At 28.6% G+C, this 27,902-nt stretch overlaps 1 protein-coding gene across 1 annotated transcript in view; it reads left to right on the top strand.

Moving 5' to 3' along the window:
- Window positions 1-391: 391 nt before the first annotated feature.
- The window catches only part of mmd (disintegrin and metalloproteinase domain-containing protein mind-meld), a 420,228-nt gene continuing 392,717 nt past the window's right edge, over window positions 392-27,902 (top strand). The window contains exon 1 of the mRNA XM_088272686.1: window positions 392-1,182. The gene's annotated coding sequence lies outside the window, so the exon portion shown is untranslated. The remainder of the gene's footprint in view (window positions 1,183-27,902) is intronic.

Below are 27,902 nucleotides of genomic sequence, written 5' to 3'. Positions count from 1 at the left end.
ATAACCGTAAAAAATAAAAAATCAATTTTCTTCACCAAATATGTCAGTTAAAAATAAAAATAGTAAATACTCAAACACAAAAATAAAAATAATATTTGATTTAAAAAAAAAATATTTTCTTTTCGTTTATGAGGGTTTGCGACATAAGGTGAATGATAATTGTTTACAAAAAAACAGAATATTAAATATTAACCTTATCTGTGGCACTGCATGTTTAGCGAAACGTGTCCTAAATGTTCGAGATCAAATATTGAGGAACCGTTGCTCCAGGCAGCATTCACCGGCGGGCGAAGGAAAACCCCTCGTGGAAATCCGGCGAGGGATGGGGAGGGGTGGCGCATGCGCTCGCCATGTTTTGCGCACGTGAATAGCGCGACGCCCGATGGCGGCAGTGCGCGCGCGACCCCCGACGTGGCTGGTTGCGTCTTCCGGACGTAGGTTCGACGTTTCACGCCCCTAAAGCCACCCCCTCCCCCACCGGGAGATGTGACTTGCCCCCCCGCCATGAGTGCTTGGATTGTACGGGTCCGTCCCCAGTGTGTGCAGTTACCTGGCTGAATATCAGTGGAACTTAATGCCCGGATACAACGATCTCGAGCGTATCTACGTCGGGATGCTGTTCATAATATTTCACGTGTAATTTTTTATTATTTTGTGTTAAAGACAGTGATTAATCGAAATGTTACCTCAAATAAAAGCATGGCTCAAACTTTTTAGGGCGCATGTATAAACTTTTCAAAACTTAAAAAAAAAAAACATTTAAATTTTAAAACAATCAAAATGCGCTGATCAAGAATTTTAACAAATAATATATATATTTTTTAAAATTTAAAATAAAATTTTAGTTCCGAAGAATATTTTATTTTATTTTATTTTTAAATCACTGTCTATTTCACGAATACAGTAAGTAAAATTTAAAAAATATATGTATTTTGTGATCGTTGAATTCTTGGGGCATAAAAATATAAACTAAACATGTTTTTGATTCCTGTCTCCGCTTTTGAACTGATCGGCCGTTTGGTTTGATGGTGTCAAGCAGTCTCTATGTGCGGTGATCGTGAGTTAGCCGGGACTATAGACAGACAGTGTGGATGCTGGACTCAGCTCGAGATAACTCGGTGGCGACTGGCTCCTCTGTCCGCCGCGACAGATCGCTACCAGCGATGACGTTATGTCGATGAAGTAAGTTTCACTGAAAATTAATAATTAACCAATACGAAGCACGAAAATCTGCGGGAAAACTAAGTATCTTTCATATTTATATTTATCTTTATAGTCACAATAGACCTAATATGGTCGCAGTGACATAAGGGATGCAAGATCCCTTGACCCAAAAAAAAAATATCTTTCACTTAATCTACGACAGATCTAAAAGCCATTATCATGGCAATTCTCAGTTTGTCAAAAGAAATGATATTTATTTATTTCATTATAATATATATTTCAGTCCGTTTCCGTGGTATAATGGTTACCGTGTTAAGCTACCGTGCTGGAGGTTCCGAGTTCGATTTACAGGGGGAGTGAAAATAAATATAAGTGATTATACGCTCTAATATTTATTTAATCTGGACTGGCCCCTGAAGTGCAGGAGTGATCACCTTGTTTTTATTAAACTAAAGATCAAGATAGCATTGCGTCAATAAGATGCAGTCTCCTATGCACCATTGGGTGCGGATATGGATTATAGCGTAAAATGAATGATAGATTAGTTTGTTATTTTTTTGCTATTTTTATTTCAACGAGTTTCAACCAAAAGCCTTGTCTTCCTCAGGGATGACCCTGTAAAGTATTGGTTCATACTATGTCTCTATTATACATATAAATCCATCCCGAAAAAAGTCAAGGTATTTGTCGAAACTGGTTGAAATAATAGTACCGAAAATAAAAGCGGTTAAAAGCAAAGTGTGTGTTTTATAAAATTTATAAACTTGCTACAAAGCTTACCAAATTGAAAAAAAAGTGATATATCATAAAGAGTTTATATTTAGCGTAAAAACGTTTGGATATGTTCAGTTAGATAAATATCGCATGCTGTAATAATAGTTATTTATTGATTTTTACGTAAACAGCTATAAAATAAAGCTTGAGTATTGATAAAAAAAAGTTATTAATATAATTTCCCATCTACAAAATTCAGTCAATAAGTCATTGTGTTAAAATATTGGAGGATCTAGGTCACTGGAGTCATTAAATTTAGATAAATGATTATGGTTTAACACCATTGCTTCATAAAGATACTATCATCACTTGTATAGATATAGACAAGGCTGAAGTAAAACAAATTTTTGAATGTATTTTAATCAAGTCATTGAAAGACGATAAATTTATATTGAACTACACTGATACAAGATATGAAATTATAAAAATAAAATAAACCAAAAACTATCGAAAAGTATATTTAAAACTGTTCATGACTCTTTATCTTTTAACCCTTATCCTCCAAATGCACTGCGATGCAGTGTTTTCTTGATCATTAAGATGACGTGAGGATAATCAGTCTTACACTTTAAGTCTATGTTTTAAAATAAATATTACAGTTAAAATTCACTTTAATATTTATTTCAAACATAGACCAGGACCACTATAGCTCAGTTGAAAAACGCGTTTACCACCACAAAAAAATATTTAAACTTATCTTTGATTCATTGTATTCATTTGGATATTAAGGTCATAATATTTGTTAAGATTCAAAGCTTCATTATAGTTTTGAAAATAAAGTTCATTTTGTCCATAAAATATATTTTTGATAATTCAATATGCTTTTAAAGTGCTTTTGGTGCATTTTCTATCAGCATAAATGTGCAATAGTAACCAGATTATAAAATCAACTCTTTTCTTCGATGTTAAATATGGACTGGACACGTAATTACGTAATAAATACGTGTTAAATATTAGCAGAAAATGAAATCATTGTATGTATTTTTTAAAGCAAATGAATAATATTAAAAAAACTGAGTAATTTTTCAGAAGAATTAAAAAAATACTAGTCAGTTACTTGTATCCCGGAAGTGCAACCAAAATATATATATTATATATACTATATTAAACGTTCACAGTTTTTTAGTATAAAAGTACGTAAATTAGTTGATATCGCCTGCTAAAATAATCCGAGTCAATCGATTTTCTAGGTGTGTTACCACCAAATGGTCATTACAATTGAACACGCTTAATGCAAGTTATATTATAATACACGTGAGAATACAGAGAGTTGAGGTGAAGTGATACTCGATTAATACATTTAGATCACTGCATATATCTGCTGAGTCAAATTGAGCCGTCATTTTCTCTTATTGATTTGATGGTATGCTCAACTAACCACTCAGCAATCATTTCTATAATACTCAAGCTATCAAAACTCTAATAGGTTTCGTAAATGCGAAGGAATTAATCAATTGTATTTTAAAAATCATCATTAAAATTCCCGAAGAAAGGGATTTTTTTAACACAAAAAAATCATCGAAAAAATCGTAAATTGTGCAATGCCCTTGAGGTGCCTTGATTCTTTTCAAAAGTTAAAATAAGATACAAAAAAATACTTCATGGGCGTTGTACAATTTGCGGTAATTTCAAAATTTAAAACGATATACGTACATGGATGATTTTTTATAGTTGATACAAAATTGATTATAAAATATAATCTGTTAAAAAATAATTAAAAATAAGGCATCAATCAAGATTTGTTTTTAATCAAGATGTCAAGAGTCGATGCCACCTTTAAACTAAAAATCCAATTACCAATTTTACGTTGATATATTAAATCAAATTTAAACTTTTTATAAAATAAAATAAAAAAAAACATTATGAAAAAATAACCGCCAAGTGATTTATCAGATGACGTGGGACCTAACGTTTGTAATATAACGATTTATGTAGTTTTAGTATAAGTGGCATTCGACTAAAATATGGTTATCGTAATAAATCAGTTAATTCAACTTCTCTCTCTTGCAAAGTACAATTGCTGTTTTTGTATATTTTCTGTATAAGAAAGATATGAGTGTCTACGTTAAAAAGTATCTATTTACCTAAGATATGTATATTATTTATTTAAATTGTATGCGTTGTAAAATAGGAGTGAGTTATGCACATTATCGATTTAATATCGTTAAGTGTTTAAATTCAATCGTTGTTATTTAAACGATATTTGACAAGGTTTTTACATCGTTTAATAGATTCTTAAAAAATTCACCGCTTTTTAGTTTTTTTCTAAGATTTGAGAATATTCGTATTAAAATACTGTTAGAATAATTTTGAGTTTATTGATTACATATTACAAATATTGATTTCAAGTTAGATTTTGATCAATAATTACGAACAACTTAAAAAATACACACTATTCCGCGTTTATTTTTTTATTTCGTATAATGTATGCGAAATCCTATTACTTTCTTCCCTGCTCATTTATTTTGTTTATATCAAAATAAAAATAAGACAAAATATGTATATTGGCGAACTTAAAACAGCTTAAAATAACCCCAGAAAGTTTTTCCCTGGATGAATGCTTTCCGCGAGTTGATGTATTTTGGTATTATAAATTTATTGATAGTAAAGAGTTAGATTGTTTTTGTAACCATAAAGAAATCAAACAACTTACAAAGTTACGGTTTATTCTCGAGAAATAAAATAAGCATGTAAGATATTTCTGCTTTTTCTAACAACAACATAAAACTCGCAAAAACGGTCGAAGTAGTATTTTTCTGTAACTGTCTTATTACTAAAAACGGAATCCGGCAAATCTTTTATTCAGAAAGTCCTCAGCGGAACAATTACGCTACATTTACGGAGATATTCTTTTCTTTCGGAGCAGAATAAAGTAAAAAGTCCCCGAAATTTGTATTCAAAAAGTTTTGACATTTATTTTGGCTCTTTTCTCAGTTGGTTTCAGAACAGGTAACCAGGAATAAACAACACAAAGATAATTACCATCTGAATACTTTTCAATGGCTCGCCAGATAATAACTATGTCACAAAAATATGAATAATAGTGTTTTTTAAATTTAAATATAAATATAAAATCCACATGAAAATATATATTTAGAACCTGACAAAAACGCTGCTGTAATTACTTAAAATATCTGATTATATTGAAGAACGTCAAAAATATTCCATTCATACTTATGAATTATAATATTTTGTCTTCTTTTGAATACTTATCTACACCGAATGGTGAATAGGGCACTCTGAAAGCTTCCCCTGTATTCCTAGGTCCGGTGAAGACACTTATGGTTTCCATTCGGACTCATCCATTAAAAAAAAGTTTTCTTCTTCTTCTTTTATCGGTATTTAATCTATCATGCAAAGTTTTTCGCGATCAAAGAAAAATATGATTACTAATGCTTTCAATAAACCTTTTACTGTCGGCGGAGTATGTGAGTTAATACTAAAAAGTGTGTTCATTCCACCACCATGTTCTTATACTCAGGGTGATAGGATGCAAAGGACACTGCATACTATGACGTAGGTTATCTCGATAGTCTAATATATAAGGGTAAGTTGATCAGTCCTACGTTGCAGGTAATTAAGGTAGCTCAGGGTGATAAATACATATGAGAGTGAAATATCATAAATATTTTTTTTATGATATTTCCCCAGTTCTAATATTACAGGCCAATCTTTGCAGGCATGCATTACTTTTTTTGTTTTTTTTTTTTTATACAAGTAGATTTAAAGTGTAGTCTGGGTTTAGTCCCTGTTTCTTATTTCTTAACCATGAGTTACCCATTACCTATAAAGGTCTCGATTCTGTAATTAACGTGTTTTAACTTTAAGTATATACTTACGAATTCATTTAAAGTTACAAAATAGATATTTTACTAATTTAATTTTAAACTTTAAATAATCTTTTCTCAATATTATGAATATTTAAAGTATTTACTTTGTGGTAAGTCATTTTTAATTATTTATTTTTCTACAAAAATGTTTACAATATTAGTATATAACCTCTCACCGTTAAAAAAACGGTGGGTGGTTATAAACTAACATTTTTAACATTTTTGTATAAAAATAAATAAATTAAAATAATATTTTTAAATCTTAAAATATAGTGAATATTTAAGAGTTGAATTTCATAAATCTTTTCCTCGATGACGAAATGAAATTTCGTAAACAGAATTAAAGTTAGCATTAAAAGTGTCAGCTACAAATGAAATAGGGTTCTTCTGTATTAAAGTTAATGTAAATTTATGAAACTTCAATTTAACGTATCAAAGTGAGAATGTCTTACTTTAAGAATCCTATAAGATTTGAATGAATAGAATAGAATGGAAAATACTTTGATCGTAATTTCAATTACAATTTTCAGACAATTTATTGAAGTTAATTCAACAGAAAACTTCCAGTCAGTCACTGGCATCAATTGTGAAGTAAATTGGTTAACCAACTTTTCGAATGATTTATTCTAAAGTTTTTTGCTAAACGCTGCTGAGGAAATTAAAATTTAAGCGGGAAAGATCGGAAATGTGTTACTTACTTACTTGCTAATTTAATATTCCTCGTCCTACGATGGATTGAGTATACTTAAGTTTACATTTCACTTTAAAAAAATACAAGCTTCTAAAAATGAAAAAAAAAGAAAAATATTTATTCTCATGCGTTTTTATGCACTTAAAACCAATTGTTCCAAATAAATAAAAATAAAATTTATAAGCGAGTCTTTCATAAACTGTAGTGTAAATATCGATCGTGTACACATAAATTAAATACCACAATTTATCCACAACAGTTACCAATTTTATTTTGGAAAAAAACAGCAAATAGTTGTGTTTATTCTCCTATCATTTATAAATAACTATGAATATCCCTACAGTTCGAGCAGATTTGCAAGATTTTTTTCTTGTCTAAACATTGTCCATTTAAAAAAATGTAATGTCGCTTAAACCACACAATCATATAAATTAAAGTCATAAAACGCCAACAATGTTACTTTTTTCTTCTTAGTACAAATAAATGATAAAAACTAAACAACATTTTTTAGAATTCACGAATTTTAGAATTCACGAATTCTGCTTGGTGGTCGTTCTTTACGTTATTTAAAAAATATATATATAAAACACGGAATTGCCCTCATTACTTATTTAAGTAACGATAAGCATATGTTTAATTGCAAATGACCTATTTCGTTACTTTAAATATATATTTAATCTCATTATGAGGTCGCAAAGAATGTATCACTTGTGGAAGGTATCTTACTGGATTATCATTGGGTGCGCTTAAAAAAATCGCAAAGATAAAAATGAACGGCTTATTAATTTTATTTTCCAGAGAAGATGAAGTGCACCTGTCTTATGTTGCATTATGGTAGTATAAAATAATTTTATCATCCCTCCAGAGACTGCACTCGAAACAGTAAAGTTAATACTGCGAAGCTATTCATTTTCCTCAGTTTTCTCGGGGGTCGGTAAAAACACTCATTGCTTGATAATACTCCGCTAATGTTTCTCCTTGAGAACTTCGAGTCGTAAATTTCTGAGAAAAACGCCGAGATTAAATCCACATAAAATAAACTTTAGGAGGTGAACTTATGAGTACTTCGTCCAGACTTTTGAACCGGGGTATCAACTTCTCGCAGAGTGAAAAATGCAGTTTTTTCTCACCGCCTTATAATAAAGTGACACTTTAGACGGCTATTTTATATTAAGCTACGTTTTCTTCGGGAGACTTAAGTTTACTCGGAGATTCAAAGTGTATGTAGCTTAAATGTTGAAACCCAAAATACACATACGTATGTACATACATAGGCAATTGGGTTGTAGAATAAATCGTAAAACTGGATTTTAGTTATATGTCTATGTTTTTATTTTTGTTTTACTTAGTAAATACCACTATTTCTTGAAATCTATTGTGACACGTGTTTCAAAATATTTTAAGAAATAGTGGCATTTACTTAGTAAAACAAAATTTTTTAAAATACCACAAAGTGACTAAATGTATACATTTATATCTCATCACAACTAAAATTTAAAGCTAAGTGGCTTTAAATTTTAATGAACACAATTGATACATTTAAAAACATGAACAACGTATTAAACAATAATTCAATTAATTTTTAAGAAAGTTGTGAATCCACAAATTCAAAACAATAATATTTAACTTCCTTGCAACAAACTTCTGATTATCAAAGTTCAACCACTAATTATTACAATGACATTATTTTGATGGAACTTAGGACTTTAACTGTATTTGTAATGTATTTTGTAAGATCAAACTATCCCAATACGGTGGTAACTTGATAGTTAATGAAGGCGCCATGGGATGTGAATTGAAATCAGAAAATTAAGAATAATAATTTTGTTCTTATTTCCAAATTGCGATTTATTAAAAAAAAAATATAATAAACTTTTCTGACCTAACAACTTTAATGTAATAGAAAACTTTACACACAAACTTAAATTTTCAGTTATTAGGATATATAAATAAAATTAGTAAAAAATATGATTATACAATCAATTTACTAAAAATGACTATACTGATAAAATAAAAAAAAACAATATATTTTGACTTTATTGTACAAAATTATATCTCAAAAATGATAAATTCCATTATTTAACTTATTTTTGAACTATTTTGGTCAATCCTCGTAGTTTAAGCACTATGCACAGTTGGATTTACGTCATCAATATTTCCAATTTTGATTAAAATAGTTCCCCAGTGAATGGATGCAAGTTAAGCAAAGTTCAGGAATGAACATACATAAGTGCTTGCTAGTACAAAATACCTACATGCAGTTAGTCCTACAAACTATGTGAGAACTAATGCCATATAATATTATTAGTCTGTTCAAACGATGGCTGTAACCCTGTAACAAGGCTGTAATTTAGACTATGAACATTCAAGCGAGACTTGTAAGTAGAAGAAGAATCCTGTTTTTGGAAATATGTAAACATATTCCTCTTCAGGGTTTTTTCGTAATCATTACTCATAAAGAAGTTTTCTACTCAGTAATAATTGTATAAAAAATCACTTAAAGAGTTGAAATTACTTTTATTTAGATGTATGGTAAGGAAAAATCTATGTAATAAAAATATTTCTTAATTTTGAAATAGTGATTTTCATTAAAAAATAGATGTTTGTATTCGATAATCCATATATTTTTAATCAGATAAGCTTGCGGCTATGATACTTTACTTTCATAAAACTTGCATGATGATACATATATGTACCATATATCATAATTGATGTCGCGGTTTTTAACAGATCAAATAAATTTGCTCTAGATTTGACATCTACTTTAATAAGTTAATAATAATTGTTATTGTAAATATGCACATGATCAAGCAAAATGTTTTGTAGTCGGAAAAAATTCCATATTTCATCTTGGTAATAATCCGTAAGTCAATGACACTTTATTTTACTTAAGAAAAAAAATACTACTTTTTAAAGTGTATTTTTTTACTAATAAGTTTTCAACATTGAAGTAAATATTTTTAAGTTTTCATTGATCACACGCTTTTTATTTAACCGCTATTACAGAAATAAAAAAGTTTCTGTTTGTTTTTAAAATATGATCCATTTTAAAATAGTCAAATCGTACAACTTTTATAGCGGAAAGCTAATGAAGTTGAAAACTTCAAACATCATTTTATTTTCTCGTCAGATTAAGCACATGGGCATGGGTAGTTTAATTTTGAACGAATGGGAAAATCGAACGTATTAAATATTGAACTTTTTTAGCTCGTAACATATTACAACTTTCTGTTTATCTTATAAACCTTTAAAGGTTAATTTTGGGTAGGGATTCCACAATCATCCTTTCAAAGGGTTTGATTATTAATATGAGTTGAAGCTTTTGAAGAAGCAAAATTTAAGCCATTCAAATGTTAAAATACATAATATATTTAATTATTATCTCAGTTTTACATAATCACTACTCTTTTTTTTTTATCAAATACTCAAATCATTGATTTTTTTTACAAATATTTTTGATTTTTTTTACAAATAGTTCCAAATAAACCCTTATTAAAATGATAGGCTTTAAAAAATTGCAAAGGTATTACATAACCTACATCGTGTATTGATGTATTCTTCATCTTCTTCTTCTTCTTTTTCTAGCTCCTAGGATCTGTTTGTGCCTCCACTTGTAGCTCTTGGGATGTTGACTCCCAGCTGTCATTCCATCTTTTTGGAGGTCTGCCTGGGCAAGCCATTTAATAGACAATGACCACAAATTTAACCACCATAACGTAGAAATCCTAAAAATAATTAATACGAAAAGCCATAAACTGTAACATTTTGAAACAAAAGATATTCATAAAAATATAATTACAATAAACCCATAATTAACAATATGATAATGACTAAAGCTTCCCCCTTTTGTCTTTGTTCCCACTGATAAGAAATAAAAATAAAAAATAAAAATTACAAAAACAAATAAAAATAAGAAACAGCTCCTACCCTTCAACCTTCAACTTCCCAAGGACCCAACTCTAAAATTTAAAATTAGCTTCACATACGGTGTTTGAAAATGATGCGGAATGCATCGAAATACGTGTCACAGTAGATTTTAAGAAATAGTGTTATTTACTAAGTAAAACATTAATTAAAAATGGATAGATTTTACCACAAAGTTACTGCCGAATTAATTAATAAATTTATAATACTATTTAATAACTTGATTGACGAAAAAAATAAATTTCCATTCTCGTCGACCGGCGTGTCAGTTTATGGTCAAGGATTTATGGTAACCCTACCTATGCAGTAACAGTGTATCGCCGTGATATGGCATCACCTGAGACCGCGGGCGTGTGTAAACATAGGTTCACTTTACTTGCGTTTGAATCGTGAATAAGTCAAACTGGGTGGCTGTAGGTGATGTGTCCCGGGTGCGGTGCGAAGGAGGGTGTGCAGCTCGGCTGTGGGGGTAGGGGCGGGGCCGCACGTCTCGCTCATGAAATAATAATAGTGCTCTTAGTAGGACAGGGATGCATCGTGTATTTTGGCAACCCTGATTTTGTATGTGCTCGCTCTCAACACGTGTTTACGTAACGGCTAAATAAGAAAAACGATGATGTGACGGCTGGGGTAGAAAAATCAAACGGAATATGCAATTTTAATAATGTACAATTAAAACATAATAAAAGTTGAACTTTTATTTTTTGAGCTTTTATTTTTCTGACTTTTTTATTCCAGTTGTACCTAATACACATTGTTTTAAATTTATGGTTACCGAAAAAAATCAAATTAGTCAATTAGTTTTTTCCTTAATTAAAGTATTTAACATACCAATAATACATTTTTATTTCAGTTAAAAGGGGTACATTTTTTATTATATCATAAATTCAAATGTATTAATTAAAAAAAAACATTAAGAAAATAATCGTTGAATGTAAAAATAATATTGTTACATTAATTTGATCCGACAAAGATTTATTAATAGGTTTAAAACGTAGTTGAAATTTGCTCAAATGCCAGGTTAAAAATATGTTTTTAAATATCAACATTTTACTATGGTTTTAACACTGCAAAAAAGTACTGAATAATGAAATCAGTCAAGATGCATTTAAAGATTTAATAATTTTAATTATTTGAAGCGACAGTTGCTTTGCAGTAATATCCATGTATTTTACATTAAACTTTGACTTGGCGAATACCAATATTTATAAAAATCTGTTGTGATTCGTATGCATTAAGCAATATATGGGGTTTGATAAGAATGACCAATGCATAGAAAGACGTCAAAATAGGTTGAAATATAAAGTGATGTTTTGTTACTCAAAGTTAAATACAAAATACATTTAATGAATTTTGAAAACTTACCCTAAGAACAACGTTTAGAACATTATAATGATATGGAAAATCTATGCTTTTATTTACTTTTCCGTTTAACAAAATCGAAATGAAGTTCTATAAATAACGAATGGAATTTTTATGCTTTGCCAATGCACTACTTGAAAATAGATTTTATACTTTGTTGAATCTAATTCATCAAAAAAACATGTCAGTGCTTTTTGAATATTAAATTTTGATTTGTTTAATTTCATTTTTATTTTACAGAAGAAATACCGATCTTATTTCAATTTAAGCATTTTAAGCGGTTTAAAGTCTTACAATATTTTTTAATCCAAATTGATGTTTTTCACTTAAGTTAGTTTTCAGTTTTTATTTTCTTCTTGTTTTATATACTACATATTAGGTTTGTTGAAGCACATCAAATGCGATGTATACGATGAGAATAAACTTTGCACTGTTTCCGTATATTTATAATAAAACTTACAAATCCTTACTGGGGATTCATTCAGATGTAATATTATGAGAGATATGCATGTCATAAATACAAATCAAGAAGTTCCATATAAATCCGGCGGAGAAGACTAGAAAGTTACTATTATTCCTCACAGACAATCTTCATACAGGTTGGGGTGGTTGTATATTTATTAGGAGGGTTGCTTTCTGTCTTCGACTTTTACCACGGGGTATATCCCATGTGCTAGGGTTGTTCCAGGCTTTGCCTTAATGGGTTTGATCCCTTTTCGTCCCACTTTTTCCTTTGACATTGTAATGCCGTCCTTTTTTGTGTATTCTGTCTCATCTTGGCCTTTTTTTATATAAATATATACCGGATGAAGCGAGACAGGTCTTGCAAATTTGGGAAGCACAATGTAAAATAGGAAGAAACTTCGAAAAGGATGATTAAATTTAGGAACATTAAAGAGTTTCGTCAAACTCAATATAGAGATGGGTTTTTTTTCTAATTTTATCGAAATCCAATTTTTTACAGGTATCATCATTATTTTCAAAGATTGAATAATACTATTTTTTGATTATTTTAGAAATACAATACAATTCCCAACGTATGAAATTCTGAAAGCCGGGCAAGCAGATTAAAGTAACCATGAAAATTATGATATAATACACAACCCTGCGATATTCCATTCTATCCCGTTCACGTTGAATGCATTCACTCACACTCTAGTACGACCGCAGCGCACTTCATACGGCGTCCATGTTTTACAGGTCCTGTCGTTGTATCAGTGAAATGAAAGCTCGCATGTGATGGTGAAACAACAATAATTACATACCCCACACACAAGAGCTATTATGAATATTTGCATGTGTTTGAAAGGGGCTCTGTATCGCGGAGGGACTTTGCATGCGGACGCGTGACGGAGGATTGTAACCTTGTTTGTTGAATTCAAATAGGAACTTTGCGCCACTAAGGATGTAAACATATCCATACTAGAACATGCTTTAATTAACTCAAAATATATATTATTCATGGCTGAACTTTAATGATATATTAACAACAAATAATTCGTAGCTCGGGGAAAATTAATGCCGCTCATATTTCATTTTAGTACTCGAGTCAGTCCTCCTTATTTTCTTATTTTATAAATATGTGCAATCAACGTAAAATTCTCACTTTAAATAATTAAATTAGACACATTTAAATCTCTTTTATAAATGTGTTACACAAAATCACGTCTTTATTTATTTAATAAAGGTATGTATGAGGTAGTGAAAAATTAAGCTTAACATTTTAAATAATTATTGTAGTAATTGTTTACTTTGGCGTTTTTTTCTCTTTTAGAATTCCATTTATATATGATATTTAAAAAACATATGCATACAAGATTGTTATTTTATGTTCAAATAATTTGTTTATTTGGCTGGCTCCGTAAAACATCTAGAATTCCTTAAATTGTAATTTTAACATTTTAAAGCCTTGCATGAAAAATGATGGGTTGTCAATGAATAAAAAGCTTTAATTTTAAAACTATCGTTTTAAAATTGTAGCTTTTTTTAATCATATGAATGTTTTTTGGATGAAAATAGAAAATATTAAAAATGGCTTATTACGGCCTGACTAGTGGTAGCTGATATACTTACGCAGGTAAATTATATATAGTATTGCAAGTAGGTATAGAAGTTTACGTTATAACATTGAAAAAAATATACAAAAGAAAATTAAAACAAAGATTCGACATTGAAAATGAATAAAATTTGAGTAATATTTAAACGTGCTTAGAACAAAGAGAAAACGCACAATTGTTGGGTAATAAATATCCAAAACTAAACAAGGTTTATTGGATTGAATTCTACATTTATTTATGTGTATGTTAATACGTGACGCGTTTCGTCTTATTAAGACATTATCAAACACTCTTGTGAGTGTTTGATAATGTCTTAATAAGACGAAACGCTTCACGTATTAGCATACTCGTACATAAATAAATGTAGAATTCAATCCAATAAACCATGTTTAATTTTGGATAAATTAACCAACAATTCAATATGGAATTCTACCTACTGTCTGCAGTTACCATAATAAGAAAACGAACACTTATTTTTCCATACACATACTTAATTTTCTCTTTCGTTAAAGGGAAAATAAAGTATATGTATGGAAAAACAAGTGTTCGCTTTCTCTTCATTGCTTGTTGACAGAAATTTAGAATAATTTGGAAATGCCTAGATGTATTGTATTAAGGACCATGAGCATAAATAAGAACAAAGATCGTTGCTGGAACTAGGATACGTAAATGTTTAAAATTTCCGACTTTAGCGGAATGGTCCTGCTTCGAAACTATGGACGTGTTATCTAAATAGGGGTTGTCTAAAGACGTGTTCTCATTAATGTTGAATTAATTTCTGCCTCGTATTGTATTCAACTTATACAATACATTAGAACTTCCACAAACCATTAAAGTCCTTTTAAGCTTACGACCAAAGGTTATGGGTCCACTAATTTAAATAACGTTTGTGTTACAATTTACATATTTAAACAAACATTGAAAGCATTCAATTTAGACAATTGTAAGGTTCAGATATTAATGTAACATTTGGGTCAATAATATTCACATCCGCCTCCATAGTGTGGTGGTTAGCGCGCTAGGCTACCATGCTGTAGGTCCCGGGTTTGATTCCCGAGTGTCAAAACAAATATTAGTGATAGTATATAATATGACCCTGGACTGGTACATGAAGCGGAAGGCTGATTACCTTTCCTTCGTGTATTTAACGATTAAGATAACACTACTTCTATACGATGCAGTGCCCTATGCATCATTGTGTGCTGATAAGGATGAGAAGAATATTCACATATCTATTAATTATGTATCCTTAAAGAAAAAAAAGTTAAGTCCTAACCATTTTTTAAAAAGAAATGTTACTTGACGAAAACTCAACGATGAATTTAAAAAATATTCGCCTTCATTTTTCAAGACAACTCAAATGATCAAATTTATGTCAAGTCCGATATACGAGTAATATCAAAAAATAAATATAAATAGATATAAAATCAAAAGTACAGATTCGCTAAATTTGCTATTTAGATATTTAAAAATTTATTCGTAAATTAGCATTGATCAAACTAAATGCATTAACTGTCAATTATTATTTCGACAACCAGTTTCGAAGCAAACATCTTCTTTGAAATAATTTGTGTTGAGGGAGAATCTACACACCAATGATGAAATGAAGTACCATATATAACTAAAATGATACAAACGCCTTCAAAGGCCTTTACATTAATTAGTAGGTTGAATCGATACATTTCAGCAAATGAAAGGAATAAACTACATCACAAAGCCAATCGGATTAATCCTCATAAATCTAATATTCATTGAATATGTAGTGTAATATTTCAAATGTATATATTTGATACTCATGTGTAATTTATCCAATATCCGATTCAACAATATTCATGTACATACAACATTAATTAATTGTGTTTACATCATATTTAACTAACAAAGAGACAAAACCCAAAAATGAAATATAAATACCGTATATTACCGAAAAAGTAACCGTATTTATTTTTATTCAAATGAATAATCTGCAAAGCCTCTATTTTTTAGAGGTTTCGCAGGTTATTCCTTTCATTCATTCATTTCGCAGAAACGTATAATACCTGGAAGTAGGATAGTAAGGATGGGGAAAATAAATGTGAAAATTAGATAACAAACACGCAGACCAATACAAAAAATCTTCTTGAATTTATTCTGCAATTGACAGTAATCGAACCCGTGACGCTAGTTTCACAGTTGAGAGGCTACCGAACTACGTCACGGCGATAGTAAAATGTTCAATCCTGTTTTTCATTTTTATAAAAGATTGTCATTTTATATATTTGTATATATCAATATATATATATATATATATATATATATATATATATATATATATATATATATATATATATATATATATATATATATATATATATATATATATATATATATATATATATATATATATATATATATATATATATATATATATTGTGAACATTTAAAAAAAAAATTACTTAAAAAAAAGCATTAGAAGATGTTGAAAATGAAACATTTACCTAAGCAATCGTTATTTGAAATACATCAATATGTCATCTAGTATTATTTGACGCACCAAACAAGTTTTTTTTTTTTTTAATGTATTAAAAATTGTTTTTGTTTTATTTTCCGCGACATAGTTGAAAGGTTTTTATTTGATAAATGTAGGAACATACGAAATATTATTGCGATACTCACAGCTATGATAATCGTTTTTATATAATTTATACGATATTGTCTAAGTAACATATCACTTTTTATATCATTTTCGGAGAAACGAAAACCGTTACATCGAAGGAATTATTTATTGTGGATAATGTATTTCCCGGGTTATTATCGAGCACCCATTTAACCTTCCAGTGGCAGAGCATAATCCAGCATCTTGTCGCCATACATTTTTTCTTCATTCGAATTCTATAAAGATTTAATACGTACTGTAATGATTTTTCGATGTTCACTTATATATATGCGTTTAAAAGTTATATGATTATTAATTTTAAACACTTAAAATGAAACTACTTCGTACTTCTAGATTCAAAATATTCGGTAGTTATTATGAGAAAATTATAGTTTAAGTATTTTTAACAATATTTATTTTGTAAATTTATATATTAAAGTGATCTCAACTAAATCGAAGTATTTATCATTTTTAACGAATGGAGATAGAAATCTGAAGATTCCAAGACTTACAACCTGCAATCGGCTGGTTAAAGTGATAATTTTATATACTTGGGGTAACGTTCACTACTTTGTCCATTATTAATCATCCACATTACATAATTTTTGTAAATATGTATTCATGCACTGTTGTTGGATTTCTTTTACATAATAGTTATAATTTTTTCTAACGATGCTGTCATTAGTTGTGAATTTGTAAATAATATAGCTTTCTTCAATGACCTTCCAAATCAAAGACAAAAATGAATTTTTACTAAATATTATGTAAACATAATCGTGGTAAGGAATTCCCTAGTTTTCTCGGGTATAAAATAAAACCGTGACGCCAGTCGAAAAAAAGTAGTTTTAAATTTTTTACTTTATGTTACAAAAAAGCCAAACGCAAAATAGAAATGTGTTATAATTCGCTAGTTTTCACGGGTGTAAAATAAAACCGTGACGCCACTTGAAGGTTAAAAGATCACGGTAATAAACCCACATTTATCCCGCCGCGTATGTTAATGTGGGCCCTTCGTATCCCATATCAGGGTATCGTAAAATGTGAATAATGTCCGCTTTACTTTTTTGCGGAGTCCCACAAGGTACCATTGGAATAGCTTCATCCTTCCCGTGTCTTGCTTTTTGTTCCGCATTTACGAAACCCAATATTCGGAAACGTAGAAAATTGCAGCGCAAAAAACGATTTTCAATATCGAACAATAATATATCATGTCGCCATGTAAAGATATAAAGTCGTTATTAAACATACAATATGTTATACTAACACGCGAATGGAAGAATTCAGCATAAAAGTATCAACCAAAATTTAGAAAAAAATTGTGGTGACATAAACTTATTACAATTAACTCTTATTTCTTGAATGTTTTCCGCAGATACTTTGTGACAGATTTTATAAATTTTATAAAATTAATCAACTTTGTTTTAACCACTTTTTTAGAGAAAAAAAATGGTTAAAACAAAGTTCATTAATTTAAAATTCATCAAAGTATAAACTAGATTATAATTTATGTATTAATTGTTAACACAAACACACATTTTTCGAGTCTTCTGAGTTGTATTTTATTTACAACATTTTGAGTGTGTCCAAATACTTGTTCACAAAATCTGGATTATCTACAATTACAGGAATTATTTATTTGTTACAGGAGTTTTACAGGAGGAGGAGAATTACAGGAGTTATTTATAATAAGTAAATTTAACTCCTGTATTTTATTGTTAAAAAACACATAATAATTAATATTGTGACAATTGTTTCACCTGGTTATGGCATTATCAAACGAATGTGAAGATTAAATGGACTGACGGTCCTTATATTCTTCTTATGTCCTTATGTAGCTATACAATTCTAGGTACTTAAGTTATAGTTTTAACATGTGCAGTAATAATTTACGCGAGACAATAATAGTTAATGAAGTATGTAGGTACGTACACTTATATTTATTTTCTAAAAAAGCCATAACTAATTTAAATGTAATTTTTAACAATAAAATACAACTCAGAAGGCTCAGATAATCTGTGTTTGATTTAACAATTAATACATAAATTAAAATGGAGTTCTACAAATTAAACGCCAAATCAATAGATATATAACTAGATTATAAACAATTTCATAAAGAAATTACTGAAAAAGAAAGTATTTAAGACTTAAAGAATATTTATAATATTATCTATTATAAATATTAAGAAGAATATGACAGTCTGTGTGTTTACAGTGCTATGGACCTATCACAGACTGATTTAAGTGATCACTTTTATTAAATAAATAAAAAGAGCAAAACAAAATTAATTATTGTATTATTTATTGCTTTCATTAGATTTTTAGTAATTTTTCCAATTACAAATAAAAAACATTTTGCTTATAAGGGAATTATGAATAATAAAAATAAGAAATGTAGTAAACGAATAGTTTTTCCATTTTCTTTTTATCGACCAATAACCGATTTTTTTCTTACCGACATCGTCAGACTTGTGATGAAAAAGAAATCTGATCACTGATTAAAATAAATTAATGTGGGAAAGTACTATAGTTATTGTTTTACGAGTATAATTTATGTAATGCAGTTCCTCCAAGAAATGTCCGTACAAAACTTAAATCCACAATAATCTTGAAATATTTTCAATAAATATCATTTGTTCGAATATGCTATACTCAAATTTTCATTTTTACTAGAAAGATATTCGTAAGTATATTTATTAGATTTAAACATTTTTTTTGGAATTCAAGATTATCGTATTATCATATACTTTTTAAATAATCATTATATCAACATTGTCCTTTAAAACATTTAAAAAAAGTTTATAATAAACGTACTTAGTTCTTATAGAAAAAAACGTTATTTGTAAATCACGTTCTTGGATAAAATAAAATATTTTTTTTCATTATTTGGAATTGATTATGTCCGCAATCAAACCTGAAATGTAATCAACGTCTTCGTTCTTTTACTAACTTACGAGTATCCCGAAACACGAGAACGTTCCACAAAATATAATATGATAAGAATGTAGATAAAGCAATCGGATATATCTGGAGGGCATACAATTTACTCAAGTGAATATGCCGACTCCCTCTAAAATATATATTTGGCTCGAGTTTATTGGATCAAATTGCTTCAGTAAAAAAATGAATTCCGTATTTCGAAAACGTTCAAAGTCACATTTGTTTTGAAAATTAATTAATTACACAGATTTGTACATTCAAATGAGTGTTAATACATACAAACGTATTTAAAAAAAAAACTCATTATTCACTTCGATCATATTATATAAATTATTTAAATACTAGTCGCTCTTTTAAAAATATTGTTTGAATCTTGCCTTAATTTTTTGATTTAAAATAACCATTTTTATTGCATTTTTTCTGAACACTTATTTTTTTTTGATTCCCAGACATTTGTGTTCCTGGTTTTGACGTTTTAAATGTTTTAAGAAAATGTTGATATTTTCCTTTTATTTTTGCTTTATCTTCTATCTTGAACCTTTTAAAAAATATACATATACATTATTAATGGTACATTGTTTACAAACGAACTATTTATAAAATAATGTAAATTTTCGTTTTATGTAACTGTAAATCAAGGTTCTTCAATATTTTACTTTATAAAACTTGAAATTTAGTTTGGTATTCACATTATAAAGAACTTTCAAAATTAAAGTATAATGTTTTTAATTGTGGTATCGAAAAAAATAAAAAAATAAAAATTTGAATGATTTTTTTTGTAACATTTTTCAGATCTGTTTTTATAAATGTATCATTCGTTATTTAAGAAACATTTATAAAAAACCTTGTTCTGAATAATTTGCGGAAGCGTAATAAATCATTGTACTTTAAAGTAAATTTAGTAACATACAAAGTCAGATGCACTATATTAAATGGTCAATTACTTTAAGTATTTTGAAACCATTAGTAATCTTTAAGGAATGAAATCATTAATTATGATCCAAAACATTTTTCTAAATATTCAAATATAAATATTTTACAAGCAAAATGACAAATATTTAAACAACAGTCTAATGATGTCGATAATGACAAAACCCGACCACTAGTGAAATAAAATAAAAGTGGAAAAATACTACAGAAAAATATCAGTACAAATAACATTATCAAAGCAAAATAATTTTTCCTTTTTTTAATACAAGTAACAGTTTTTTTTTCTACTGTATGATTGCATTTTTTGGACTTATAACTTTTTTTAAATACATGTTTAAAGTAGGCGTGGAGTTGGTTTCTCAATCACGGGTGGTCGTGGGGGTGTTTCATTCGAATTTTTTGATTCAATAAGAGATTCACGGCAGCATGTTTGATTCATTCACGCCACTCGCACCCGCCTATTGAGAATATCTCCTTACCGCGGTTGGGAAAATCTGCCGGAATCCGATCATTTTCCATCATCTGGTTTGACGTATATTGGATGCCGCCAGGGATCTGTACCGAACGTGATTTTATGATTTTCTAATCCCCCCTCATTTTTCTCCCACCCCACAATATGCCTCCGCTCTCGGTAGGGCCACGAGACAACATGTACTTACGTACATATTTATGTTGGCAACATTTATTATTTTTCGACCTGCATTCCAATATCAGAAAGCTCAACGACTTCATGCGACATATATTTTTTTAGTAATTGTCTTATTTACTTTATGTTTTAAATAATTGAAATGTTTTCGTTTTTACACATTCCATATTATAACTACACTGTGACAAACTTTTTCTGCAGTTCAGGTTATGATTATCTACCAGAATGTGATCCAAAATATCTCAATAAATTTCCGAGGAAAACAACTGTTTAAAAATTGTTAATCATGGCCTTAAGTATAATAATTTTAAGGATTTTTGCTTTCAGTTAACATATGAGTAATTTTAAAAATGTCACTTATGAATTAATAGAGTTAAAATGCTTGATAATATAAAAATACTTACGTTTAATTTTATTCACATTTAAATGAAAAAATGTTAAAAGATGTACCCTAGTATCATCATTATGTAAACGACTTTTTTGATATACTATACACAGATCGTTAATAAGGTACCACGTTGAACAGATGCAGTGCTAGCATGATTTATAAATGTTGGAATGAAGATTGTCGGAAGCATGGGTGGAAAATGTTTGATAGAATACGTAAATGCAATAGCTTAGGATGAAATTAATACTACTACATGAAAACTACAATAAATAAATAAAAAAAGAAAAAAAAAGAAAAAAAAAGAAAATGAAACTATCGATTATGGGCAGTGCACTCCAAAATGCAGAAATCTTTTCTTTTTTCTTAATATTAGAGTTGCAGTTTTTATTTGCTATGCTTAAATTATTCAGCGAAATAATTTTTACTATTTCAAAGAAGCTTTATGTGAGATCGCTTGTAGACCATTCATGCCTGGAATGGACTGTCACTCAGCACCTAATATTTCTCGTACATACTTTAATAAATTCAGCTAATAAGATCAGAAGTCTATATTTTTGCATATTAATATTCGTATTATCTCTGATTAAAATGTATGAATGTTCGCTTTATAAACTCACCATATTCTCGTAGCTCAATCACGGAGTATTGATTATGTTTCACAAAACCTCATAAATAATCTTTATACACAGATTAATCGATCTGTTCTCTCTATTGTTGAATCAGAAAGGGTTTCCATAAGGACCGATCAGCGGGCAAAAAATAAATCAGTTCTCGGCTGCATATTTGTGGGGTTTTATGCTTTTTGTTTTATTTTACGGTCCACTCTGAATGCTAGCGGTAAATTTTCTCCATTCTGAGTACGCTTTATAGGGGTCGATATCACATAATACGATTATTATTAGAAGGACGTTAGGGTTATTTATTGCCCCCCAAAGGTTTAGCTGAATATTTCGCCATGTTTCGAGGACATACATTGATGATTTTTTTTTTCTACTTTGATTGACCAATAAACTTCGGCATTATTTCCTCGCTTGAACGCGTGCAGAGATTCGAATAAGGTTACTCCATTAAGTTATACACATAAATAAATACCGAAAGCACTGCTTATAAATCAGTTTTTCCGTGTGAAATTTAAAAAATCCATTTTTTTTATTATTTAATAATTTTAACACATGCTAAATTTCCACTTGTATTCCTTGAGTAATAAGTAAAAAGGCATATACGCTACTTAAAAATTAGCAAGAAAAGTACGAGTTAAAAGGGTATTGTCAAATAAAGATAAATGAACTGTTCAAAAATAGATGTCTGAGCTTGGATTTCAACGAAAGTTTACCATGTAACAATTGCAAATAAGTAGTAAATTCAATTTTAACTATAATACGAAGTTGAAACGTCAACTATCATATAGAATACTAATCGCAGTTCAATTCAAGTCCTCGGCTACCGTACTGGTGGTTCCGGGTTTAATTCTAAGGGGGGGTCTCAAATAAATATAAGTGATTTTTTCACTCTCAAATGTATTCAGTATAACCCAGGATTGGTACTTGAAGCGGATGGCTGATCACCTTTCATGTACTGCCCTATGCACCATTGGTAAGGGTAAGAAGATATATATGTATATATATATATATATATATATATATATATATATATATATATATATATATATTATATATATATATATATATATATATATATATATATATATATATATATATATATATATATATATATATATATATATATATATATATTTAAATATATATATTTATATAAATATATAAATAAATATATATATATATATATATATATATATATATATATATATATATATATATATATATATATTTATACATATATATATATATATCTATATATATATATATATATATATATATATATTTATATAATATATATATATATATATATATATATATATATATATATATATATATATATATATATATATATATATATATATAAATATATATATATGTTTATATATATATATATATATATATATATATATATATATATATATATATATATATATATATATATATATGTATATACATGCAAATTACTGTCTTAACGCAAACAACCAACAAGAATGTCTCAGTCACCCTTTGATGGAAGATCTTGAATTGATATTTTATTTATCCGAGTTTTGGGAGCAAGTGTTTGAGTGACGCCTAAGCTTTTCTCCCCAACACCTGGCGCGGCGTGCGGCGTCCGGCGGCCAGGGGCGGAAGTGGCGGCGGGTGGAAAGGTGTTTCCGGTTCGACGGGAAATCGTACAACTATTCTCATTTCATCTCGCCAAGTTCGAGAGAACGACTCGTTCGAATTTAATTTTGAATAAAGGTGATAAATGCTGACGCTCTCCGACGAAAATTATTTATGACCGTCATTTTAAATTCGTCATAAGGAAAGTTCAAAGGCACCCCATACATTTCTCTTCTGCATTTTTATTACAACGTTTTAACACTTGAAAGTTCATAATGGGAGAATATTAATTTCTCCAACATTATTTCGTCTTGGACTTGTGGAAAGTATAATTTTTTATCTCTCTTTATGTATCTCCATCTGAAGCCATACATATGGAAGTGTGGATACTTAAAAGCCTTTCTACCGTTCATTGGCTGGTTTAAATAATTATATTTTACACCGTGTAATATTCATCATTCTGCTCAATATGCTCATTAAACAGCTATTTTATTTGTATTAATCAAACTTCTCTAATACAGCTGTGTCTTTATTCATGAATGTGAAATTTTGAATTATTTCACAATAAAACGCCATCAAATTGACCTCTGTTGTTTAGACATACTTATGTTTATTTTTATTATTTTTTTAGAATATTCAAATACGAAGTATTGTAATTAAAAAAAATTATATCACAGACACCGTGGCGCTGGCTTCGCGGGCTCGATTCCCGCCAATTTCAAAATAAATTCAAGAAATATATATTTTTAATCAGTCTGGGTGTTTGTGATCCCTATCCTTACTATCCTTCCTGCAGACAAGCCTCTGAAAGTAGAGGCGTTGCGGGTTATTCCTTTAGCAAAAAAGAACATTTTCCCGATTCTCTAAAGATATCTATAAAAAGTTAACAACCTTTCAAATAATTAAGTGCTTCAAAGGAAAGAATAGTTTTCACAACATTCCAGTGTGTCCAAATACTTGTTCACAAATCTGTGTTTTGTCTACACGTGGGTTATTTTTACATTTCTTTTAATATCTCAACATAATGAAGAAGAATATTGAATTCTAAATATTTACCAGTAAAAGGGTCTCTGCTAAATTTAAACTTTCTCATTTCGACATAGATGGCTGTTATGAACTCATGCGTACAGTGTCATGAGATTGATCATATACCTGGGAGTTCCAAAAAAATGAGTATTGTGTTTGTCTTTGATGGGTAAAATGGTGAATGTTGTACGTGTGTAAAGTGATCAATTAACTAGCCTATTGGTCATAAACCCTCTTCATACCCAGAGTTCCATATTCTTCTTTATCTTTGTTGAGATGTCAAAAATGTAATGTTTTTCGTCTTTATTTTATTATAAACGTAAAATTTTAAATTTATAATAAAATTCCTTAAAACAAAATTTTATTACAATTTTACTGCACACATAAGTTAGAGGTTTGACTTTATTACTGCTTTAGATATTAATCTTTCTCATCTATTTGAATGGGTTTTCTCAAGCAGGTTTTTTCCCTTCCTCACCAAATGTATCATTTGTGTTGTATTTATCTCGTTTATTATCATGTTTATGCTATGTAAAAAATAAATTTCTCCTTATCATTCATCAAGATATTATGTAATTAAGTATTCAGTGATTTTAAACAAAGTAAATAAATATATGAGTATTATTTTTTGACATCTCATCAAAGATGAAGAAGAATATGGAAGTCTGGGCATTTACGGGGCTTACGACCGTCATAGGCTGGTTTAAGTGATCACTTTACACACGTGTAACATTCACCAATTCTACCCATTATTGACAACCACACTACTCAAATTCTTGGAAGTTCTATATATATGAACCAATTTAGAAACCTTGTTCATGAATCACTAGAACTTCACTAGAGACATCTATTGGTGAGATGTAAAGAAGCTTTTTACTAAGCAGAAACTCTTATATAAGTATGTGAGATCCGAATCCTGGATTATAATCACACACATGGAAACGCCAGAAAATACCATTTTCATTTTTATTATTAAGCTTATAATTTGACCAGATAATTTATTTACAACATTTTGAGTGTGTCCAAATACTTGTTCACAAAATCTGGATTATCTCCAATTACAGAAGTTATTTTCATATTATTGTTATTATTATTATTATTTTTTTTTTTAAATAAAATGAAAATAACTCCTGTAATTGGAGATAATCCAGATTTTGTGAACAAGTATTTGGACACACTCAAAATGTTGTAAATATAAGAGTGTTAAATAAAAATACCACAAGTTTAACACTTTTGAAATAAAATATTCGAGAAAAGTTTATTAAACATTTTTTTTAATGTATTTATCGCTCACTCCTTTCAACAACGTCATATACTTATATAAAAAAAAACTTGATTTTTCAGGAAATCGTTTTAAGAGTTAAAAAATATAATAAAATGTTTTAAAAATAAATATCAAGCCATTTATTGGACTTTTTACTGTGCAACAGATCTGTTTAGGTAAAACCTGAATGTTTTTTCTCCATTGCAAAAATACTAAGTTTATTTAAAAAAATATAATTAACAATACTTCTTGTTCAAAATGCAAAAAACGACTCTTTCTACCCTGTAGCGGGTAAATATAAAGTTAAAAATGTGCCGCATTTGCAGGGATATAGTACATTTTCTGGGCATTCCGAAAACACGCACAACCAAAAATTGACGATTTTTGATATATGACGTTGTAGAAAGGAGTGAGCGATATAATATCATTCACAAAAACAAAAAAATTAAAACTGCATCATATGTATGAGTTATATTTTTTCACATACAATTAATAGTAATCTAAACTATTTAAATGAACTCATTTGAACAGTCTACGCTGAATATCCATTGAAAAGCGATTTAAATATTCTATGTATTTCCCAGCAAATATTATCCAAATGTTTATTAAAACAACGTTTTGCGTTCATTATCTCTGAAGTACTTCTAGGGATGGATGATAGGGGTGGCTATATAAATTTATCCCCTGGTGACAAGCCGTGTGTGAATGCGGACGCCACTGACTCTTGAGTAAATACAGATTCACACAAACTAAATTGATCTAGAATATACATACGTGGATTTGCTGCGCTATTTTAAGGCTCTTCTTCAAACAAAACGGATCCCGTTAGTTTTTACAGTACTTACCAAGTGAGAATTTTATTTTATTTTTTATCCTTTTTTAAAAAACAAATCTGAATATGTATTTGGATAAAAATTTACTAAAATCATAAAAAATTCTTTGATTTTTCACTTATTTTTACACATTATAATTTAAATCAACGATTTCCCAAAATGTAATATATTTCTCGCGTAACCAACGATGTTATAAAAAACGTATTTTAAGGTGGTAATGTCTATGGTAAATACCTTTCATATTATAAATCAATATTTTTGAAGGATCGGTAATGGTGAGATTTGTAAACGAGATATGTGTCATTATTATTATTTAATTTAAGTCAACTATCATCGCGTTAAGACGATGTAGGTTTATAGATTGATATATAATTCAGTCACTTTGTGGTTTTGCTGTATTGTTCATGTTTTTTGTTTATATTTTTAATAAACAACAAATGTTTGTTCAAATGATCCCTATTTCAAAAATGATTGCCAACTTGAAATTTTGTAAAACTTGTTAATTAAATTTTTTCATATTTAAAAAAACAATACTTTCATTTTGGTTAAAATAATATATTTCATTTCAATGGTAATATTTACCAATTTTTTATCTTTTTTGCTTAATACAACAATAAAATTAACAAACCTATTTTTAAAAAAAAACTTATAATACAAAACTTACGATTTTGTAATGTGTTAGCGACAAAATTAAATATTCAGTTGTTTTTTAAGCTTTTGTAATTTTTAACTTTGAATATAAGACGGATTAGTAAAATGTCAACATCATTGAAAACTAAGATTTCTACTATCACCCATAATTTGACTTTTAAAACTGCGTACGTTTATCGAATTTTTATGCGAAAAACATAATGCAATATCCATTTACTAGATACATATAAAGCTCGCACGACTGTTACATAATCAAATTCATTTAAATATGATCACGCTCATTATAAATTTTCGGGTGAAGAGATTTAAATAATGGCAATAAAAATGGTACTGTACACATACAAATATTTCTTGAAAGAAAAAAATATGTGAAAGTGAATATATATGTAAATATATATATATATATATATATATATATATATATATATATATATATATATATATATATATATATATATATATATATATATATATATATATATATATATATATATATATATATATATATATATATATATATATATATATATATATATATATATATATATATATATATAATATATAT

The sequence above is a fragment of the Brachycentrus maculatus genome, unplaced genomic scaffold, assembly GCF_059751285.1.
Source record: "Brachycentrus maculatus isolate JH-2025_06_01 unplaced genomic scaffold, ASM5975128v1 h1tg000514l, whole genome shotgun sequence".
In the NCBI taxonomy this organism is placed as follows: domain Eukaryota; kingdom Metazoa; phylum Arthropoda; class Insecta; order Trichoptera; family Brachycentridae; genus Brachycentrus; species Brachycentrus maculatus.
This window is presented reverse-complemented; position numbering and strand designations above follow the sequence as displayed.